We start from the raw sequence: 12,032 nt of genomic DNA on the forward strand, positions 1-12,032 counted from the left end.
GGCCGCGCAGAGCCGAGAGAAAGAGAAAGGAAGAAAAGCGCTTGGGGGGACAGAAAAGTCCCGAGCGTAAATATCGCGGCCGACCCAGGAGTACAGCGACAGCGAGGAGGAGAACGAGAAGAGCCAGGAGAAAAGAAAGAAGTGAGAGGAGGCAGAAATCTCCGGTCCCGATGCCGCGCCGCTCTCGTTGCAGAAGCGGCGGCGGCGGGGAATGGGATGGGATGGTGCAGAGACGGAGTGGAGAGAGTCTGAGGAAGAGGGGGGGAGCTCGCGCCGACCCGCGAGGATAGAAAACCACCGCCGCCGGCAGCGAGAATCCCCGAAGCGGCGGCGGCGGCTGTTCAGCCAGGCGTGAGCGGGCGCGCACACCCGGGACCTAACGATCGCCACCGAGCAGCGCAAAGCAGCGGAGGGGGTAGGGAGGGGCATCGGAAGGAGCGCAGAACAAGCACAGAGCCTGCTGGTGTGGTGCCCCCCCCCCCCCCCCCCCCCCCCCCGGAGGGTGAAAAGGGGCTGGGAAGAGAGCGCCGCTTGAGCTGCCGCGCGGTCGAGGGGGCCAGCGTGATGCAGAGTCCGACCGACGACGTCGAGAGCGGTGGTGAGCGGCAGGCGCGGTCCGCGTGCGGCGGCTCAGCGGGAGGGGAACTGCTGCTGCCTTCAACTTCAGCCGCGCCGCGCGCGCCCGGCCGTGCGACTCATCCGCCCTTCCCCGACCTCCCGCTGCCTGCCTGCGTGGCCTTTATAAGCGCGGCGCCTTGTAGTTCGCTGCTGATGGAGCGGCGCTGCTCCGGTGAACACCGCTGCAGGCGTGTGAGCTGACAGGTACTCGCTCTCTCGCGTGGCCTTGTGGTCTTTCGCTCTGTGAATAAAACGCACACACGAGCAAGCGACGCAAGCTCACAGAAATTTGAAGGCCTTGTGGCGATGATACTAAACTATCAGCAGGGCCCAACAGCAGCTGATTCAGCTTGGGAAAAAGGATGTCGTTATCGGTAAGCATATTGGTTTCACAAAACAACCGCTGCCCAAAACCACACTTTTAAATACATAACGCAGATGAAGAAGGCAACCAAAGAAGTTAAACCTCTCCGTGTTCGATGCTATGTTCTTTTTCTTCTTAGAGGTTTACCTAAAATAAAACGGAAGCGAAATACTTTGCCGATTGCTATCTAATATCTTAAGCACCCGAGCTATCCCCGGCGCAAATAAGAAACAGGGAGTCGATAGCGAGATGAAGTACAGAGAGCAGCGATAGCGAGATGGGACAGGTGTTAGCAGCGAAATTTTCGAATCATATCGACTGCGCCATGTCAGCAATGAAGTTTTAAAATCCTGTCGACTGCGCCATATCAGCAATGAAGTGGCCGGATACATTAGAAACGAACTGGTTTGTTAGTACTTCGCCAGATACTCGAATAAAGCAAACTGGTTCACTAAAATTTGGAGAGGTTCAGAGGATCATCAGAGCGTCGGCGGACCTCGCTGACGCGTCTCGCTCCATCGGCGTCCCACGTTCGTCTCCCCAGTGAGTAAGTAGCCCGGTCTTTTCCATAGCGCGCCTGTCGGCGGATCACGCTCATCTCGGAAGTTCTCGCTCGTCGCCTGCGTGATGCCGAGGCTGGAGGAGTTTAGAATTTCGGAGTCCGAATGCAGGCGCGGGCATGCCTCGTGAACGCATGGTTAATGTTCCGGAGCGTCGAATATCTTAGGCCGCAGGGTCTCTGTCGTGACAGGCTACGTAGTGAATGTCCACACGATCCCCGCTCAGCGTAGCTCGAAGCCTGCTGCTGCACCGTAGTGTCCGTGGCAGGGGCACGTGTTCCGTCGTGTCGTTGGGAGCTTGTTTCGTGGCCCGGTCGCGGTGGTACCTGCTGCTGCACCGTAGTGTCCGTGGCAGGGGCGCGGGGTCCGTCGTGTCTTTGGGAGCTCGTTTCGTGGCCCGCTCGCGGCAAGACATGCTGCTGCACCGTAGTGTCGGTGGCTGGGGCGTGGGGTCCGTCGTGTCTTTGGGAGCTCGTTTCGTGAACCGCTCGCGGCAACACATGCTGCTGCACCGTAGTGTCCGTGACAGGGGCGCGGGGTCCGTCGTGTCTTTGGGAGCTCGTTTCGTGGCACGCTCGCGGCAACACATGCTGCTGCACCGTAGTGTCCGTCTGCTGCACCCTAGTGTCCGTGGCAGGGGCGCGGGGTCCGTCGTGTCGTTGGGAGCCCGTTTCGTGGCGAGCTCGTGAAGACACCTGCTGCTGCACCGTAGTGTCCGTAGCAGGGGCGCGGGGTCCGTCGTGTCTTTGGGAGCTCGTTTCGTGAACCGCTCGCGGCAACACATGCTGCTGCACCGTAGTGTCCGTGACAGGGGCGCGGGGTCCGTCGTGTCTTTGGGAGCTCGTTTCGTGGCACGCTCGCGGCAACACATGCTGCTGCACCGTAGTGTCCGTCTGCTGCACCCTAGTGTCCGCGGCAGGGGCGCGGGGTCCGTCGTGTCGTTGGGAGCCCGTTTCGTGGCGAGCTCGTGAAGACACCTGCTGCTGCACCGTAGTGTCCGTAGCAGGGGCGCGGGGTCCGTCGTGTCTTTGGGAGCTCGTTTCTTGGCCCGCTCGCGGCAACACATGCTGCTGCACCGTAGTGTCCGTGGCAAGGATGCGGGGTCCGTCGTGTCTTTGGGAGCTCGTTTCGTGGCCTGCTCGCGGCAGCACATGCTGCTGCACCGTAGTGTCCGTGGCAAGGATGCGGGGTCCGTCGTGTCTTTGGGAGCTCGTTTCTGGCCTGCTCGCGGCAACACATGCTGCTGCACCGTAGTGTCCGTGGCAAGGATGCGGGGTCCGTCGTGTCTTTGGGAGCTCGTTTCGTGGCCTGCTCGCGGCAGCACATGCTGCTGCACCGTAGTGTCCGTGGCAAGGATGCGGGGTCCGTCGTTTCTTTGGGAGCTCGTTTCGTGGCCTGCTCGCGGCAACACATGCTGCTGCGCCGTAGTGTCCGTGGCAAGGATGCGGGGTCCGTCGTCTCTTTGGGAGCTCGTTTCGTGGCCTGCTCGCGGCAGCACATGCTGCTGCACCGTAGTGTCCGTGGCAGGGGCGCGGGGTCCGTCGTGTCGTTGGGAGCTCGTTTCGTGGCCTGCTCGCGGCAGCACATGCTGCTGCACCGTAGTGTCCGTGGCAAGGATGCGGGGTCCGTCGTGTCTTTGGGAGCTCGTTTCGTGGCCTGCTCGCGGCAGCACATGCTGCTGCACCGTAGTGTCCGTGGCAAGGATGCGGGGTCCGTCGTGTCTCTGGGAGCTCGTTTCGTGGCCTGCTCGCGGCAGCACATGCTGCTGCACCGTAGTGTCCGTGGCAAGGATGCGGGGTCCGTCGTGTCTTTGGGAGCTCGTTTCGTGGCCTGCTCGCGGCAGCAAATGCTGCTGCACCGTAGTGTCCGTGGCAAGGATGCGGGGTCCTTCGTGTCTTTGGGAGCTCGTTTCGTGGCCTGCTCGCGGCAGCACATGCTGCTGCACCGTAGTGTCCGTGGCAAGGATGCGGGGTCCGTCGTGTCTTTGGGAGCTCGTTTCGTGGCCTACTCGCGGCAGCACATGCTGCTGCACCGTAGTGTCCGTGGCAAAGATGCGGGGTCCGTCGTGTCTTTGGGAGCTCGTTTCGTGGCCTGCTCGCGGCAACACATGCTGCTGCACCGTAGTGTCCGTGGCAAGGATGCGGGGTCCGTCGTGTCTTTGGGAGCTCGTTTCGTGGCCTGCTCGCGGCAGCACATGCTGCTGCACCGTAGTGTCCGTGGCAAGGATGCGGGGTCCGTCGTGTCTTTGGGAGCTCGTTTCGTGGCCTGCTCGCGGCAACACATGCTGCTGCACCGTAGTGTCCGTGGCAAGGATGCGGGGTCCATCGTGTCGTTGGGAGCTCGTTTCGTGGCGAGCTCGTGACGACACCTGCTGCTGCACCGTAGTGTCCGTGGCAAGGATGCGGGGTCCGTCGTGTCTTTGGGAGCTCGTTTCGTGGCCTGCTCGCGGCAACACATGCTGCTGCACCGTAGTGTCCGTGGCAAGGATGCGGGGTCCGTCGTTTCCTTGGGAGCTCTTTTCGTGGCCTGCTCGCGGCAGCACATGCTGCTGCACCGTAGTGTCCGTGGCAAGGATGCGGGGTCCGTCGTGTCTTTGGGAGCTCGTTTCGTGGCCTGCTCGCGGCAGCACACGCTGCTGCACCGTAGTGTCCGTGGCAAGGATGCGGGGTCCGTCGTGTCTTTGGGAGCTCGTTTCGTGGCCTGCTCGCGGCAGCACATGCTGCTGCACCGTAGTGTCCATGGCAAGGATGCGGGGTCCGTCGTGTCTTTGGGAGCTCGTTTCGTGGCCTGCTCGCGGCAACACATGCTGCTGCACCGTAGTGTCCGTGGCAAGGATGCGGGGTCCGTCGTTTCCTTGGGAGCTCTTTTCGTGGCCTGCTCGCGGCAGCACATGCTGCTGCACCGTAGTGTCCGTGGCAAGGATGCGGAATCCGTCGTGTCTTTGGGAGCTCGTTTCGTGGCCTGCTCGCGGCAGCACACGCTGCTGCACCGTAGTGTCCGTGGCAAGGATGCGGGGTCCGTCGTGTCTTTGGGAGCTCGTTTCGTGGCCTGCTCGCGGCAGCACATGCTGCTGCACCGTAGTGTCCGTGGCAAGGATGCGGGGTCCGTCGTGTCTTTGGGAGCTCGTTTCGTGGCCTGCTCGTGGCAACACATGCTGCTGCGCCGTAGTGTCCGTGGCAAGGATGCGGGGTCCGTCGTGTCTTTGGGAGCTCGTTTCGAGGCCTGCTCGCGGCAGCACATGCTGCTGCACCGTAGTGTCCGTGGCAGGGGCGCGGGGTCCGTCGTGTCGTTGGGAGCTCGTTTCGTGGCCTGCTCGCGGCAGCACATGCTGCTGCACCGTAGTGTCCGTGGCAAAGATGCGGGGTCCGTCGTGTCTTTGGGAGCTCGTTTCGTGGCCTGCTCGCGGCAACACATGCTGCTGCACCGTAGTGTCCGTGGCAAGGATGCGGGGTCCGTCGTGTCTTTGGGAGCTCGTTTCGTCGCCTGCTCGCGGCAGCACATGCTGCTGCACCGTAGTGTCCGTGGCAAGGATGCGGGGTCCGTCGTGTCTTTGGGAGCTCGTTTCGTGGCCTGCTCGCGGCAACACATGCTGCTGCACCGTAGTGTCCGTGGCAAGGATGCGGGGTCCGTCGTGTCGTTGGGAGCTCCTTTCGTGGCGAGCTCGTGACGACACCTGCTGCTGCACCGTAGTGTCCGTGGCAAGGATGCGGGGTCCGTCGTGTCTTTGGGAGCTCGTTTCGTGGCCTGCTCGCGGCAACGCATGCTGCTGCACCGTAGTGTCCGTGGCAAGGATGCGGGGTCCGTCGTGTCTTTGGGAGCTCGTTTCGTGGCCTGCTCGCGGCAGCACATGCTGCTGCACCGTAGTGTCCGTGGCAAGGATGCGGGGTCCGTCGTGTCTTTGGGAGCTCGTTTCGTGGCCTGCTCGCGGCAGCACATGCTGCTGCACCGTAGTGTCCGTGGCAAGGATTCGGGGTCCGTCGTGTCTTTGGGAGCTCGTTTCGTGGCCTGCTCGCGGCAACACATGCTGCTGCACCGTAGTGTCCGTGGCAAGGATTCGGGGTCCGTCGTGTCTTTGGGAGCTCGTTTCGTGGCCTGCTCGCGGCAACACATGCTGCTGCACCGTAGTGTCCGTGGCAAGGATGCGGGGTCCGTCGTGTCTTTGGGAGCTCGTTTCGTGGCCTGCTCGCGGCAGCACATGCTGCTGCACCGTAGTGTCCGTGGCAAGGATGCGGGGTCCGTCGTGTCTTTGGGAGCTCGTTTCGTGGCCTGCTCGCGGCAGCACATGCTGCTGCACCGTAGTGTCCGTGGCAAGGATGCGGGGTCCGTCGTGTCTTTGGGAGCTCGTTTCGTGGCCTGCTCGCGGTAGCACACGCTGCTGCACCGTAGTGTCCGTGGCAAGGATGCGGGGTCCGTCGTGTCTTTGGGAGCTCGTTTCGTGGCCTGCTCGCGGCAACACATGCTGCTGCGCCGTAGTGTCCGTGGCAAGGATGCGGGGTCCGTCGTGTCTTTGGGAGCTCGTTTCGTGGCCTGCTCGCGGCAGCACATGCTGCTGCACCGTAGTGTCCGTGGCAGGGGCGCGGGGTCCGTCGTGTCTTTGGGAGCTCGTTTCGTGGCCTGCTCGCGGCAGCACATGCTGCTGCACCGTAGTGTCCGTGGCAAGGATGCGGGGTCCGTCGTGTCTTTGGGAGCTCGTTTCGTTGCCTGCTCGCGGCAGCACATGCTGCTGCACCGTAGTGTCCGTGGCAAGGATGCGGGGTCCATCGTGTCTTTGGGAGCTCGTTTCGTGGCCTGCTCGCGGCAACACATGCTGCTGCACCGTAGTGTCCGTGGCAAGGATGCGGGGTCCATCGTGTCTTTGGGAGCTCGTTTCGTGGCCTGCTCGCGGCAGCACATGCTGCTGCACCGTAGTGTCCGTGGCAAGGATGCGGGGTCCGTCGTGTCTTTGGGAGCTCGTTTCGTGGCCTGCTCGCGGCAGCACATGCTGCTGCACCGTAGTGTCCGTGGCAGGGGCGCGGGGTCCGTCGTGTCGTTGGGAGCTCGTTTCGTGGCGAGCTCGTGACTACACCTGCTGCTGCACCGTAGTGTCCGTGGCAGGGGCGCGGGGTCCGTCGTGTCTTTGGGAGCTCGTTTCGTGGCCCGCTCGCGGCAACACATGCTGCTGCACCGTAGTGTCCGTGGCAGGGGCGCGGGGTCCGTCGTGTCTTTGGGAGCTCGTTTCGTGGCCTGCTCGCGGCAGCACATGCTGCTGCACCGTAGTGTCCGTGGCAAGGATGCGGGGTCCGTCGTGTCTTTGGGAGCTCGTTTCGTTGCCTGCTCGCGGCAGCACATGCTGCTGCACCGTAGTGTCCGTGGCAAGGATGCGGGGTCCGTCGTGTCTTTGGGAGCTCGTTTCGTGGCCTGCTCGCGGCAACGCATGCTGCTGCACCGTAGTGTCCGTGGCAAGGATGCGGGGTCCGTCGTGTCTTTGGGAGCTCGTTTCGTGGCCTGCTCGCGGCAGCACATGCTGCTGCACCGTAGTGTCCGTGGCAAGGATGCGGGGTCCGTCGTGTCTTTGGGAGCTCGTTTCGTGGCCTGCTCGCGGCAGCACATGCTGCTGCACCGTAGTGTCCGTGGCAAGGATTCGGGGTCCGTCGTGTGTTTGGGAGCTCGTTTCGTGGCCTGCTCGCGGCAACACATGCTGCTGCACCGTAGTGTCCGTGGCAAGGATTCGGGGTCCGTCGTGTCTTTGGGAGCTCGTTTCGTGGCCTGCTCGCGGCAACACATGCTGCTGCACCGTAGTGTCCGTGGCAAGGATGCGGGGTCCGTCGTGTCTTTGGGAGCTCGTTTCGTGGCCTGCTCGCGGCAGCACATGCTGCTGCACCGTAGTGTCCGTGGCAAGGATGCGGGGTCCGTCGTGTCTTTGGGAGCTCGTTTCGTGGCCTGCTCGCGGCAGCACATGCTGCTGCACCGTAGTGTCCGTGGCAAGGATGCGGGGTCCGTCGTGTCTTTGGGAGCTCGTTTCGTGGCCTGCTCGCGGTAGCACACGCTGCTGCACCGTAGTGTCCGTGGCAAGGATGCGGGGTCCGTCGTGTCTTTGGGAGCTCGTTTCGTGGCCTGCTCGCGGCAACACATGCTGCTGCGCCGTAGTGTCCGTGGCAAGGATGCGGGGTCCGTCGCGTCTTTGGGAGCTCGTTTCGTGGCCTGCTCGCGGCAGCACATGCTGCTGCACCGTAGTGTCCGTGGCAGGGGCGCGGGGTCCGTCGTGTCTTTGGGAGCTCGTTTCGTGGCCTGCTCGCGGCAGCACATGCTGCTGCACCGTAGTGTCCGTGGCAAGGATGCGGGGTCCGTCGTGTCTTTGGGAGCTCGTTTCGTGGCCTGCTCGCGGTAGCACACGCTGCTGCACCGTAGTGTGCGTGGCAAGGATGCGGGGTCCGTCGTGTCTTTGGGAGCTCGTTTCGTGGCCTGCTCGCGGCAACACATGCTGCTGCGCCGTAGTGTCCGTGGCAAGGATGCGGGGTCCGTCGTGTCTTTGGGAGCTCGTTTCGTGGCCTGCTCGCGGCAGCACATGCTGCTGCACCGTAGTGTCCGTGGCAGGGGCGCGGGGTCCGTCGTGTCTTTGGGAGCTCGTTTCGTGGCCTGCTCGCGGCAGCACATGCTGCTGCACCGTAGTGTCCGTGGCAAGGATGCGGGGTCCGTCGTGTCTTTGGGAGCTCGTTTCGTTGCCTGCTCGCGGCAGCACATGCTGCTGCACCGTAGTGTCCGTGGCAAGGATGCGGGGTCCGTCGTGTCTTTGGGAGCTCGTTTCATGGCCTGCTCGCGGCAACACATGCTGCTGCACCGTAGTGTCCGTGGCAAGGATGCGGGGTCCATCGTGTCTTTGGGAGCTCGTTTCGTGGCCTGCTCGCGGCAGCACATGCTGCTGCACCGTAGTGTCCGTGGCAAGGATGCGGGGTCCGTCGTGTCTTTGGGAGCTCGTTTCGTGGCCTGCTCGCGGCAGCACATGCTGCTGCACCGTAGTGTCCGTGGCAGGGGCGCGGGGTCCGTCGTGTCGTTGGGAGCTCGTTTCGTGGCGAGCTCGTGACTACACCTGCTGCTGCACCGTAGTGTCCGTGGCAGGGGCGCGGGGTCCGTCGTGTCTTTGGGAGCTCGTTTCGTGGCCCGCTCGCGGCAACACAGCTGCTGCACCGTAGTGTCCGTGGCAGGGGCGAGGGGTCCGTGCCCCGATTAAAGGAAATCAGTTACACAATGCCGGACAGAATAAACAGGACATCGCTCACAGTGATGGTTCTGCAATAATCGCAGGCGCTGCTTTCTGCTAGAATTATCATTTTTGCTCGAATCATGTAGCACTGCCCCGGTGCAACCAAGTTGGGCTGCAAGGAAGTATCTGTGCTATGCCGTAAAACGGCGACGACGTGGTTGGGCTCCATGCTCTCCAGATTCTGCACGGGAAATTGTGCGTAAAAGTTGGCGACCAAAAAGTTCAGTACTTTATCTTTGTTGGCCGGCTAATCAAGAACATTTGAAAAGCAATATATGTTGCCCTGCTCAGGGCGGCCGCCTCTTAACAATGCCCTAGTCGAACCTTTGTAGAGTGCGTTGTCGTTTATTGAAGCTAGCGCGAGTTGGCTGAAATGACCTGTACCGTATACCAGCAACAACTTACATATGTGAACGCCTGTGAAAATAGGGAGAAGTGCTGAGCGCTTCAGATTTCTTTGTATAAAAGTCTGTTCGGCATACAATTCATGAAAAAAATTTAGAAACATGAAGACACAGCGAATGTTAGGTCATGGAAAGAAACTACATCAGCTAGGAAGAAAAAATTCTCTATCACTTCCACTGCTTTATTTTTTTAATGCGATAGCATTACTATTCCCATTACGAGAAAAGCAGCCGATGTGTGTGTGTGTACTCTCAGATACGACGGAAAATCTCAGTTATGGCAAGAAAAATAGGGTGACGGCATCAAGCGGCCGTCTGACGCACACCGAAATCGAAACACCGCCTCTTCAAACACTCCTGTGACATTCCTTGTGTGCTACGAGGTACATTCCTTGTGTGTGCTACGAGGTACATTCCTTGTGTGTGCTACGAGGTTCCACGTTCGACGGCGCGGCGTAGACGGAGACCCAGATGACAGGCATCATCAATTACCCAGCCATGCTCGTTGAGAGTGACAACCAGAACGAAGGGGTCTAAGCCCGACCGGACCCGCCGCCGCCGCCGCGGGGAAACAGGCTTTATCCTCCCCAATTGGCGTGGCGGTTCCAGGGGCGGCCCTCCCGGGCACATTCCAGGACAAAGGAACTGTCAGCGATCCAGAGCGCGCCTTACCTTGAGGAGCGAGTGTCAGTTGAAGGATGAAGAATGGAGGCCGGTGACCCGCGGGAACTGTCAGCGGGCCAGAGCGCGCCGTACCACAGCCGACGCTATGCGCTACCGCGAAGACAACATTCTTTCCCTCGGACTCAACACGTGAGGGGGGCGAGACAATAAGTGCGGTGGTATGTTTGTGCGCCCAAGTGAAAGCCCTAGCCCCCCCCCCCTCCTTCCCCTCCGGCGTGGGCGTCCTCACCCTAGGGATTGTGGAGAAGAGGATATAAAAATCGAGAGGCAGTACGGAAGAAGCACGCTCAGGACGACATCGTTCGCCAAGAGGGCCTTCAGCGCCGAAGCCCGACGGCGTGCAGCTTCTGCCAGCAACCGCTCGAGCCCAACTCCGGAGCCACTCCATCGCCCCCATGAAGTCGTCGGCACGTAAGCTCGGACGCCCCAGCCTCTGATGTATAATCTTATCATGTGTAATTATTGAATATATCTGTTTGTTTAAACTGAGCCATACGGTGTCTCTTTGCCTCTCCGTCCCGTGTGGACCTGCGCATTATGGGGGTCATCACACTCCTATGCATATCGTTCGCCTATATATACTCGCCACGGGCCGACCTCTATATCACGAGAGTTTCCCGACATTCATACCAAAAGTGTGACGCCCCCGTTTATTAAGGCAATGGTTCATACTCGCGGCCACGGATCTGTCCGGCGTCCGTTATATACAGCAACTATATAAAAAAGAAATCTTTGTGCACGGTGGGATTCGAAGCACCATCCTTCCGTTCAACAGCCGGGCGTGTTAACGACTGCGCTACTTCCAGCCAACGCTTATGAAGTTCTCCTTGTCTAGGACGCTGGAGAGTGCTGAATTGCGAAAAGGCGTCGTGTCTACAGTGTCTACAGTGTCTACAGTGTCTACAGCATATAAGATCCAAAAACAATTGTGTTCATAATCAACATCTTAACCGCACATCAGTGACACAAGCAGCAACGCCGCGCTAAAGGCTTTTACCTCACCGCACTTTAGGTCAACAAAGTGCCCCCCCCCCCCTGATTTTTTCGTACAGCGTTCCGGGTGGTGTCATACATAATATTTCTCGCTGCATATAGCTTACACGCGCTAGTCAAGTTGGAGGCTAACCTGCGACAGGGATTCGAATCGGCCACATATGCATCTTCAACTGTAGGCCTTCACAGACTTTCTTACCAAAACTGTCGTGCAACCGCTCGTCATACAGCGCTCCGTGTGGTGTCATGTACTTGTGTGTATAAGTTGGTGGTGTAATACTTCGAAAAATAAAATAGACTCATCACCTGAAATAAACTCAGTTCGCAAACCGCAGCAAAGAGTCTGTCTTGCGTCTCCGACGTGCTTTCTCCACACGTAAGCAGTCTTAAGTGCCTCAGCCGAATTTTCTTTGGCATCTTTTTAATCTTTGCCCCTTTCATTCCTAGCTTAAAACTGTAGGCCTTCACAGACTTTCTTACCAAAACTGTCGAGCAACCGCTCGTCATACAGCGCTCCCGGTGGTGTCATGTACTTGTGTGTATAAGTGGGTGGAGTAATACTTCGAAAAAGAAAATAGACTCATCACCTGAAATAAACTCAGTTCGCAAAACGCAGCAAAGAGTCTATGTCTTGCGTCTCCGACGTGCTTTCTCCCACACGTAAGCAGTCTTAAGTGCCTCAGCCGAATTTTCTTTGGCATCTTTTTAATCTTTGCCCCTTTCATTCCTAGCTTAAAACTGTAGGCCTTCACAGACTTTCTTACCAAAACTGTCGAGCAACCGCTCGTCATACAGCGCTCCCGGTGGTGTCATGTACTTGTGTGTATAAGTGGGTGGAGTAATACTTCGAAAAAGAAAATAGACTCATCACCTGAAATAAACTCAGTTCGCAAAACGCAGCAAAGAGTCTATGTCTTGCGTCTCCGACGTGCTTTCTCCCACACGTAAGCAGTCTTAAGTGCCTCAGCCGAATTTTCTTTGGCATCTTTTTAATCTTTGCCCCTTTCATTCCTAGCTTAAAACTGTAGGCCTTCACAGACTTTCTTACCAAAACTGTCGAGCAACCGCTCGTCATACAGCGCTCCCGGTGGTGTCATGTACTTGTGTGTATAAGTGGGAGGAGTAATACTTCGAAAAAGAAAATAGACTCATCACCTGAAATAAACTCA

This window comes from Amblyomma americanum, chromosome 3, assembly GCF_052857255.1.
Source record: "Amblyomma americanum isolate KBUSLIRL-KWMA chromosome 3, ASM5285725v1, whole genome shotgun sequence".
Lineage (NCBI taxonomy): Eukaryota > Metazoa > Arthropoda > Arachnida > Ixodida > Ixodidae > Amblyomma > Amblyomma americanum.